We start from the raw sequence: 11318 nt of genomic DNA on the forward strand, positions 1-11318 counted from the left end.
GTACCATCCATGTCCTAGGTACTATTCAAGGTGCTGGGAATACTGGAGTGAACTAAACAAAGTCCCTGCCTTTATGGGGCTCACATGCTATTGGGTCAGATATTTGGGTAGTTATATGTGCTATAAAGAAAATTAAAATAAATAGAGCCTATTGAGAATATATTCTGGATTGAAAAGTCAAGGAAAGCATCTTTGAGATGTCATTTGAGCAATACCTAAATGAAGATAGTGAGTGAACCATTTGAATATTTAATGAAAGTGTTTTCAGTCTGTCTGAAGAATAAGGCAGTGCAAAGGCCCTGGGGTGGGAAATGTGCTAGGTGTGTTCAAGGAACAGCAAAGAGGCCAGTATGAGAAGCTAATTGAGTGAGGCCGAGAGTGGTAGGAAATGAAGCAGGGCCTTGTGGGGGGCTTAAGAACCTCTTTTCTGAAGCATTCTGGGAGGGTCCAAGGAAAGACTGAGACCTGGACTTTGGGTAGGTACTCTCTGAGTGGGCTTCAGGATATTTGATACTCCCTCATTCCCTAACTCCCACCTTCTTTCTGCTTCTCCCAGTGTTGTCTCCATAGATCTTTTTAATCTTCAGCATCAGGAGCCCTTCTATTCCTCAGAACAAAACTTCCCCCTCGGAATTAGTGAAATCCCAGCCCTTCGAGGGTGGTGGACATTCTACCACCTCTTGCCTCAGCTGGATGTGAACATAGTCTCAATCCTTTCTGCCTTCTGTTGATTCTTCCGAGAGGGGAGGACGAGCTCCAGTCCCATGGTAGGAAGGGGATAGAGGGTGGAGGGCTGGAATAAACTGAAAGTATTTCAACTTCTGTTTGTTCTCTACACTAGCAGGGCCAGTCCAGGCTTTCTCTCTAACTACCCAAAGACAAACATCTCACCTCTTTTTCATCTAGTCCAGGGTTTGGAAAATTATGTCCCATGGACCAAATCCCTATTTTTGTAAATAAAGTTTTATTAGAACACAGCCACACTCCATTGCTGAAGTATTGTCTGTGGCTGCCTTTACACTGCACTGGTAGAATTGTGCAGTTGCAGCAGGAACTGTATGGCCTGCAAAGCCTAAAATATTTACCCTCTGGTCCTAGGCAGAAAAAGTTTGCCTACCCATGTCATATAGTCTATGAGAGAAGTGTCTATTTCTTCTAGTAACATGATTTTAAGTCTGCTTCTTACAAAGGAAGGAGTCCTGGCCTTATTATGCTAAAATATTCTGTTTAGCTTGTTCTCTTCATTATGGAGGGTCCTACGTAAACTGACAAAGCCTCTGGCTGAGCTATCTGGTTAAATGGCATCATAGTAACCTAGTTTCTCTCTAATTCCCAAGATTCTCCCTGAGAGGAGGAAGTAGGGGGGAGGGGGCTGCAGTTCAGTCTGCCACACCTGTAGTCTCCAGTCAATTTTTTGGTGTATGGCTCATGGCTGTTGACAAAAATGTATGTGGTCAAAACAATGTGGAAGATTTAGCCAAACTATCAGAGGGAAAAGTGTTAACATATGTTCCTAGACACATGAATATTTTGAGAGATGCTCAAAGAGAAATGAAACATGATTGCCATCAGAGGTTGCACTTGGATGCATGTTTTACAAATAGAGACATTTTAAAAATATTTAATGGATTTGGCGTGTGTGTTAGAGAGAAAACGCTGGAATCTTAGAGTTGACTGCAACTTGGAGAGAACCTATCTTCCCATTCTTGACATTTCAAGTTTAAGAATTTCTCTTGTGATAACCATCAGATACAGTATATGACATCTGCAGTGGGCATATATGGTTTTTCTATTGCTTCTCCCTTTGGTGAGTTGCCTCTTTCTCATTTCATGTGGTTGTGTTGGGCATGTGACTGGGACTGACCCATAAATGTACTCGATTCCTCTGGTTACAGTTAATGGTCCATGGAAAGCATATGACTCAAACTATAGCATCCTTCCTTGTCTTGTGTGCTTTGGTTGCTAGTGTTCTTACTTTCTTCTTTCCCTTCCTAAACTTTCTGATTTACCCCAGAATGATACTGAGTTCTAATTTCCACTGGATAAGTGGAGTAGATTGTAAAATACATTTAGAATACTATTTAAATTTTACAATGCTGTTGTATTTTATAATTAGAATGGATGTAACAATTTCACTCATCCCACAGACTCTTCGGCACCATGACTTTGCCATGCTCCATCACGAGGTGGAGTATGATACTCCTCCTCTTAAATACAGGCTGGCCTTAGTGACTAGTTTGATTGGTGGAATGTCTCAGAAGTGACAAATGATAACCTCGATAAAATTTCATCCTTGTGTATCTAGCACCCAGGTCAAGGCATGGAATATTACCAGCCCCCAGAAGTCTCCTTTATGTCCCCGACCACAAGCCACCCCCAGGGTCACCTCTGTTTTGACTTCTGAAACTATTGCTTAGTTTTGCTTGCTTGCGAATTGTATGTAAATGCAGTCTTTTGTGTCTGGCTTCTGTTGCTCAACTTTATGTGTGTGAGATTCATTCATGTTTTGGTGTGGGATTGTACTTGTTCATTCCCATGGCAGTATACATGTGCTATAATTCATTCATCCAATCTACTGTTAATAGACATTGGGTAGTTTCCAGGGCTGGGCTATTATGAATAGTGCTGCTATAAACATCCTTGTCCACATTATGTTTTGATAAACATATGCACATACTGCTGTTGGGTATAAACTAGGCGTGGAAATGCATCTGTTTATCCTTAGTCAATACTACTAGACAGTTTTCCAGAGAGGTGATACCAGTTCACACTCCCACGGGCACTGTATTAGAATCTAGGTCAACATTTTGGCCAACACTTAGTATTGCCTATCTTTCTCGTTTTCCCCATTTGGTAGGTGCTAATTTCAAATTGTTGAAAGATTGACACTAGTCAGTTGACTATCAGAGAGAATCAGTAGATGCCGTTCTTCAAGAGGTAGCAAAAGCTCCATAATTTTTGGAGAATATTTCTGTGTTATGTGTTAATTACCATGTGTAAATATTTTCTGCATTATTTAGTGTGTCTGTATCATTATAATGTATATGTTTTGGGGGTACATACCTACTTTAGACCGTAAAACTACTTATATGAACTGAGTGGCCCCAAATTAAGAAGCTTCCCAAATTTAGACATCATCCGTGAGCACCTCACACTGTGATGTGGGAAATGTTAAAGTTCCCAGACATCTCCAGCTTGGGGCTAAAACTGAAGTCACAATAACCATCCTCTATGAATATTTCTCTAGTTCTTCCTTTATCTATTATATGAACCGGCAGCCCCTCTCTACTCCTCATAATAGTTCAGTGAGTCAGATGACCTCCTGTATACTCAGAGATGCAGGAGCAAGCCCCCCTCCCTGCCCCTCAACCACCATCTTTGGCTCTTCTGTTCTCACTTGCTGTCGGGTCACTGCCCAAGCCTGGAGCAGCAGATGTGCTGACACTCACTGAAGGTGCTGTGACTGCCCATTGACCACTGAAGTCCACCCATCTGTAGTGCCAACTGCACCTTCACTGTTGCTGCTGAAATTGCTGGCCCAGGGTTTTGCTAACCTTGGCTTCTTCAGTGTCCCATGGAAATTGTAATGAAACAGCTTTAAACTGAAAAGTTCCATTGGCTTTTTAGAGCCACGGGACCTGGGTCACAGGTTGTTGGGTGTGGCCAACACTGGGTTGTGCTGAGAATCGTCTCTCTCCCCTCTGGCCTTGTATAAATGTCATTGAAGCCAATTTGTATACTTTGACTTTCTCTATCCCTGGGGTGAGTTTCTTTCCAGGAGTCCTCTGGCCTCTCTTGTAAACAGTCATGGCAAGATTATCTCACCCTCCTGACAGCTGTGCTCAGGTGTGTCTTGTGCCTGGAGTGCTTGGTCTCCACCTAGGGTGACTGCTGTTCAGGTTGGCCTGGGTTGGTCCTGGTTTATGACTGTGGCACTGGCCTAATTATTAATAGCTCTCCTTTTTACTTTCTTTTTTCTTTCTTTCTTCCTTTTTTTCTATTAAGAGATACTTAGAAGCCTTTTAGGCTTTGAGGCTTAGGTTTTCTTTATTTTTTTTTTCTTTTCTTTTATCTTTTTGAATTGAAGTATAGTCAGTTTACAATGTTGTGTCAATTTCTGGTGTACAGCATAATGTTTTCAGTCATTCATGTACATACATATAATTGTTTTCGTATTCTTTTTCATTATAGGTCACTACAAGATATTGAATATAGTCCCCTGTGTTATACAGTAGGACCTTGTTGTTTATCTATTTTATATATAGCAGTTAGTATCTAGTTCGAGATTTTTCCTTTTACTTTCAAAAGTATCCTGGTTGGGGTAGTAAATTATATAGTCATCCTCTCTCAAGCCATCTTTGGAAGAAAATTTTCAGAGGTAAAACAGAATCCACAGCACATTTTAGAACAGTCAAGAAACAATGTGTAGGAACAGGTTTTGACCTCGGAAGGCTGGTGGTGGCACTGCAGCGAACGATTGCTGTCCCTGCTTTTCTTCTCAGCCCCGCCACCAGCAGCCACTTGGCTCCACCTACAGGCTGGTCACTGCTCTGATCCTGGATAGTTTCTTCTTTTCACAGGAATGAGCAGGAGTAGAAGACTCTGAAACTCAGTTGGAGGTTAATACTTGTGGCTGTGGGCCCTCCCGGCATGGCCTGGGCCCAATTTTCCCAATCTGGCTTCTGCTGTGTTCTGAGACAGTTTCTGTTTTGTTCATATCTTTGTTCTTAACAGGGCCCTATTTCTCTCTCACCATTTCCCCTGTCCCTGGCATGCTCTGGAGCTGGACTTTGGCTCCTGACCCTCAGTTACATGGATTCTGCTGTCCGCTGGCAGCTTTCTCCACATAGCCTGTCCTACCGTGTTACCCGCCTGCCCCCGACTCTGCTCTTTGGAGGCTGTTTTGTAATCTCTTGTTATGCTTGCATGTTGGGCTCCCACCAGGAAAGATAGTGCTCTACCAGAAAGTGCCAGGGTCTCTTGAAATCAAAAGACCTGGGTTCAAGTCCTAGTTCTGTAATTGGCTGTGTGACCTTGGACTAATCACCTGACCTGAATTGCAATCTCCTTATCTGTAGCATGTGGAATGGTAATTCCTACTTGGTAATGAATGAAGAGACTTTGGAGCTCAGGGAATTTCCTAGTGAGTTTGTTTGGTTATGAATCAGTAATCTGGGGCTGGAATAATCTTTGGGAAAATCAGATTTCTGAACCTGAGGAATCACAGCTCTGCATAAAAGAAGGTGAGAAAGAGAGCCTGGAACAGCTGGCTGGATTTTCCATCTTCATGTTAGGAGGAAATTTGGCCAACTTCTGAAGCTGAGCTATTGACTTGTCCCAGTGGCTTCAAGGCCAAAGAAGCCTTGAATCAGACAGCTTCTCACCAGGGAGAGTAACTAACACCTTTCCCCCATCTCATCTCATTGGTTTCAGGGAAACCAATTTAAGAAATTTGCCAGGAATGGCAAAGAGTCTGATCCTCTTAAATATCTGTCTTTCAGTAACACTTAGTTCATTTTCAATAGAATCTAAAATAAGGAGAAAGAACATTATTTTCATTGCTTCATACTGAAGTGAATTCAGAATGACTTGGAAACATGGATGTTATAAGCATCCATATTAATGACCTCAAATATAAAACAGAAATTGGCAAGGCCAACCAGATAATAGTTCTATTCTTCCTGGAATGGGAGATGCCAGCAGAGAGGAGTAGGATTTCAGTAAACATCTCCCTCCTGGGCAGACATCCCCAGGGTGGAACTCAGATCTGATTAAATGAGTCAGGCTTACGTTCATTATGGTATATTACAAACATTTTTCAGCATTCAGAAGTGACTGGTGTCTCCGTGGATTTGGCCAGTTCCTGGCAATTACGCACTTGGCTGTGAGTATAGACCGGTACGCCAAGTGCCTGGAATGACGATCTGAGTCTGAGCTTTCAGTCTGGGAAGGATGTTGCTCAAACACTACGCTCCTTCCCAAGGTGGCCAAGTCCTGGTTACAGTTCTGTCCTTTAAATCTATTTCTCCTGAAACCTGACCAGAAAGGATGTGGCCACTTCCCTCGCCCCTTTCGGTTTCCGTAGCAAACACCTGGGGGACCTTGCATGAGTTTTACGGCGTCTGTCTGCTAATTCATCCAGAAGTGGTTTTGTGCCTAGTGCCTTAATCAGAAAATCACATTCTGAACATAACATGTCAGATGGATTATTAGAAAACGCTAATGTGTTCAGAGACTGTTAAATCTGGAGGCCTGGCCAAAACCTGAACTGAGTAAATGGCATTCTTTTTCTGAAATATCCTTCCACTTTTATTTAAATTGGTATTAATCAAACTATCCTCCATTGTAGCTGATTCACACTTGTTCTCTGTGCTCCAGCCCTTTATCAGGAAGAGAGGCTATTGTGGGGCCCATTCTGTATAGCAGTGGGAGCAGGTGAAAAAAAGGTAGCACTTTTTAGGAACTTGAGCAAGGACTACCTCTGTATGTGTGGAGAGGATGCAAGTGTGTGCTCTCTGAAGCAGGAATTTTTGTCTCTCAATGACTGTTAACAGTATCGAGACCAGCATATGACTCCCAATAGCCACTCAGTAAATGGTGGTTGAATGAATAAATAAGTGAATAAGTAATTATAACCCCACCTTCTTAATTGCACGATAAACATCATCTTGTCCATTCCTTATTCTTTTATTTTCTCACTTTGATTTTATTCAGTTTAGACAGAAGGCATTTGAAAGAATTTCTCTACCAGATGGGGCAAATTGAAAGCAAATATGGCTGCCGTGGTGGTGGCGGGGGAACTTGTGGGCACTTGTCAGCTTTTCCACTTATCCCTCCTGCCTCCCTTCTTCCCCTAACCTTCACCTCTCTCCTCAAGAAGTCACCCTGCTTCCCCAGCTCAGCCTGTGGCCTGGCTTTCCTTTGTCTGCAGTTGTAACACTATGTGTCCATGATAATGCTCACCTCTTTTCCTCTAGTTTAAACAAGGCATTGCTTCTATATAAGACTGACCCCTTCGCCTCTGTGGAATCTTATAGCATCAGTTTTTTCCTCTCTCTTCTTTCTTCTCCTGCTATTGACTTCTTCAGAGTCCATAGAAGAGCTCAAATCTTTCCAATTTTAAGACACCCCCCCCATAAATACCTCCCCACAAACCCTCTACACTAGCTCTGTATCACTTTTACCCTCACAGCCTAGTTTTTCAATAGAAAGATCTATATTCAGAGATTCTACTTTCTTACTTTTTAATCTATTATCCTTTGCAAAATTAAATAAGAAAAAAATAGTTCTTTTAAAAGGAAAATTCAAAATCAGAAAATGTGTCTCTCCTTTAAGGATAGAGCCAAGATTTTTTTTTCTTCCTTGATAGCTAGATTTCTTAGGATAAGAGCATAAATTCCAAATCACATTACACTTTGTGATCACAGAACTTTCTGTTGGTGACAGCTCTTGACGACAAAAGAGAAAATATAAGAACAATCTTTGATGGTAAAACTTGTTTATAATCTAAGAGAAAATATACATTTGGACCCCTTACCCTGGAGTTTGTTTTCAGGTTGATGGACTGACTCGGTGACAAGAAATGATGGTTCTTCAATTGAATCAATTGATGTACAATAAACCAGCAGGATGTTCGCTAATCTTATTTCTTAAGGTGTGTTATTGAAAAAGGTATAAAAAGTCCATGTAAACTCCTCCTGGTTAAAGGGAACAGTTCTAAATGCTCTTTTTCCCATGCTAGAGTCCTTTATAAAGTAATTTCTGATTTTTTTTTCCTAAGTCCTAAACACAACACAATGTCTCCCTTGAGAATTACCTTCTACTTCAGAACACTCAGAATTCTAGACTGTACCTCTAGCATTCTTCTGATATGCTCAGTGCAGGTCACCTCCTGATACATCTTCCTGTCACATGCAGTGGACATCTTCCTGTAATGCAGTGGACATCGCAGGGTACTTCTCTGTGGTCTTTGATTCTGACGACCCATCCCTTTGTGAAAGTGCCTCTTCCCTCAGTTCTACTCCCCACTGTTGAGAGGGCCAACTAAAAATTGTCACTTGCTATCCACCTCTACAAGAATTGGGTCATTAACCACTGCAGCTGCTGACCTCCAGCACAGCCTGAAAGGAATTCAGGGTGAAGATCAGGAATGAGGCACTCTGCTCTGGGAAAAACTCACCGAACCAGCCTTCAGATAGTCAGATATTCTCAGGAGAAAACTTTATGAACTAGTCTCATTTTTTGTTTGCTTAGTTTGTTTTGGGGGCGGTAATTAGGTTTATTTATTATTTTAGTGGAGGTACTGGGGATTGAACCCAGGACCTTGGGCATGCTAGGCACGTGTTCTACCTCTGAGCTATACCCTCCCCCTTGAACCAGTCTCTTGCATCTTCTCCTATCTAGAAAAGCACTAAAATCATTAACAGAGGCATCTGCTCTCTTATAACTAGCAGCAACCTTTTGCCAAAATATGAGCTTGATTGCACGTACTCCCTTTACCAAGATCATATGTATACTGACCTCTCCACCACCTCTTCAGAGCAGTTCCTCAGACTTATCTGAGAGCCTGTCTCCCAGGCTGTAGTCCTTAGGAAACCCCCAATAGAACTGAATGCACAGCTCTCACGTTGTGCTTTTTTTTTTTCCCAATTGACAAGAGCATGAAGGTGCACCCTTGAGCACAGCATAAAAGATTGTTAGTTAATTGCATTCCGCCTCCCCCTGCCAACTATGCAACTTAGCTTTCTTGAGGGGAGTCTCAGGTTCAAAGGCCTACAGTGGAAGGAACATTGAGGACCAGGTGGGGGTGTTGTGAGTTGGAGAGTTCGTGATCCCATTTTGAGGGGACATTCTTTGGCTCCAGCCAGTTGCTGCCAGGTGGGAACTTGGGCCCAGAACAGCCAAATCAACTTTTCTCTTCTCTTCTCTTTTGTTCTCTTCTCTCCTCACCTCTCCTCTCCTTTTCTTTTCTTTTTTTTCCAGATGAGAGGCTGAATTTTTATGTTATTATTAAATGTTAGAAACTAATTAAAAAATTAAAAAACATTGTGTAGTTCATTATGAAAGTGAAAAAGAAAAACAAACACGTGATCTGGGGACCAAAGTAAACACATAGGTGTGAGATGGTGCAGGACTAGTTCCTGTGTCTGGGAGTCCCCCCTGAATTCTGCATCTTAAGCACATGGAACTGCTTTCAGTACCCTAAACATGGCTTATACCTCCTCAGCTTTGTTTTTGCTGGCTCCTCTGTTTGGAATGCCTCCCTACATGCTTCCCACCCCACCCCTACTTTTCTCCCAAAGAAATGCTAAGGAATTTGGGATTTTTTTCTTATTTGTCAAGACTCCCCTTGTAGGTCCTTTCTCTCTGAAGCATTTCCTAACGTTCCTTAGCTCCACATTAGGGACAGCCAGCTCTCTTTCCTTTGCACTCCAGCAGGTTTTATGGAACTTTTGTTTTTTATTTGTTTTCATGATGCTATTTCCAGAATTTAAGCTCAAAGGAATAGGTTCCATGTCTAATTTACCCATGCATTCTCAAGTGCACAGTGATTGGCACATATTAGCCACTTAATAAAAATTTGTTGAGTGAATAAACCAGACAGTAGTTAGTTGCCAAGATGTATACTTTCTAAAAATTAACATTCACTTTAATTTTCATCAAAAATTGCCAAAACGTTATTTTATAGTTAAAAACTTAGAATCATTCCAAAATCCTCATAAATATTGATGCCTCTTTTGGAAGCCAGCTTCCAAAATGACCACCAAAAGAATATGCCTCCCAGTATTCATGCCCTTGTGTGACCCCCTCCCCTTGAATCTGGGCTGGCCCTGTAACTTGCATTTTGATCAATAGAATGAGGTGGAAGGGACACTGTATGACTTCTAAGAGGTCAAAAGAGGTCTTAGCGTTTCTGCCTGAGTTTCTTGGAATAGTTCTCTTTTTCACTCTCTCTGGGAACCCAGCTGCAGTGCTGGGTGGAGCTCAAGCCACATGAAGCCCATGCTGGGCTCCCTGCTGAGCTCCCAGCCAACAGCTAGCACTAACTGCCAGCATGGGAGTGGGGCATATTGGCCATTCAGCCCAGAGGAGACTTCAGATGGAAGCCATAGCCAACCTTGCACAGCAACCTCATGACGCCTCCAAGTGAGAACCGCCCAGCTGAGCCCATTCAATGCATGAACTGTGTGAGATAACAATACAATTATGTTATAAGCCGATTAAGTTTTGGGGTGGTTATGTAGCCATTGATAGCCAGAACATCTTAGAAGTGAATAAAATATTGAATAAAATTTATCATGTCAAGGATAGTTTAACCTATCTTGCTACAAATGACCTTGGAGTTTTGTGCTACATAATTTCACATATAACCTACTTGATCCTCATGCTTCAAAGAGAGTTTTTAAGTGTGCAGTTTCCTTCATTTAGAGAGTTATCTACTCCTGTTACATTTACATATTTTCAAAAAATCTTAGTTAAGTTCTGTAATAGGTTCATACACATCAAATCCTTACACAGTGAATAATGTAATGATGAAAAATTACCAGTATAAATTCCATTCTATAGTTGCCAGTGCATTTTTCATTTCATTAGAATGAAATGGTAGAAAATATTTGCTATGGTCCTTTCTATGGCAGAGTCATTCTTTAGTGAAGTTATATATGGCAGATTTTAGTAAATAACATTTATTTAGCTTTTATATGTTGGATAGTTCTCTTCCCTCATTTAAAAATTATGCTATAATTTACATACAGTAAAACACACCCTTTTTAGTATACACTTCTGCAAGGTGTTTTTTCTTTTTTAAAATTTAATTAATTTTTTAAATTGAAGTATAGTTGATTTACAATGTTGTGTTAGTTTCTGTTGTACAGCATAGTGATTCAGTTATACATTTATATTTATATATTCCATTTCATATTCTTTTTCAATATAAGCTATTACAAGACACTGAATATAGTTCCCTGTGCTATACAGTAGGACCTTGTTATCTCTTTTATATGTAGTAGTTAGTTAGTATCTGTACATTTCAAACTCCCAGTTTATCCCTCCCTACCCCTTTCCCCCTGGTAACCACAAGTTTGTTTTCTGTGTCTGAGTCTGTTTCTGTTCAGTAAATAAGTTCACTTGTGTTGTTTTGTCAAATGTAGGCAGGTGTGCAACCACCACCACACTCAATACAGGACGGTTCCACAGCCCCTTAAATTTCCCTGGGCTCCTTTGTAGTCAAGCCTCCTCCTTGACCACTGATCTTTTTTAAAATAATAATTTATTGAGGTGAAATACGTATAACATAAAATTAACTATTTGAAAGTGAA

This window comes from Camelus bactrianus, chromosome 6 (genome assembly GCF_048773025.1).
Source record: "Camelus bactrianus isolate YW-2024 breed Bactrian camel chromosome 6, ASM4877302v1, whole genome shotgun sequence".
NCBI lineage: Eukaryota > Metazoa > Chordata > Mammalia > Artiodactyla > Camelidae > Camelus > Camelus bactrianus.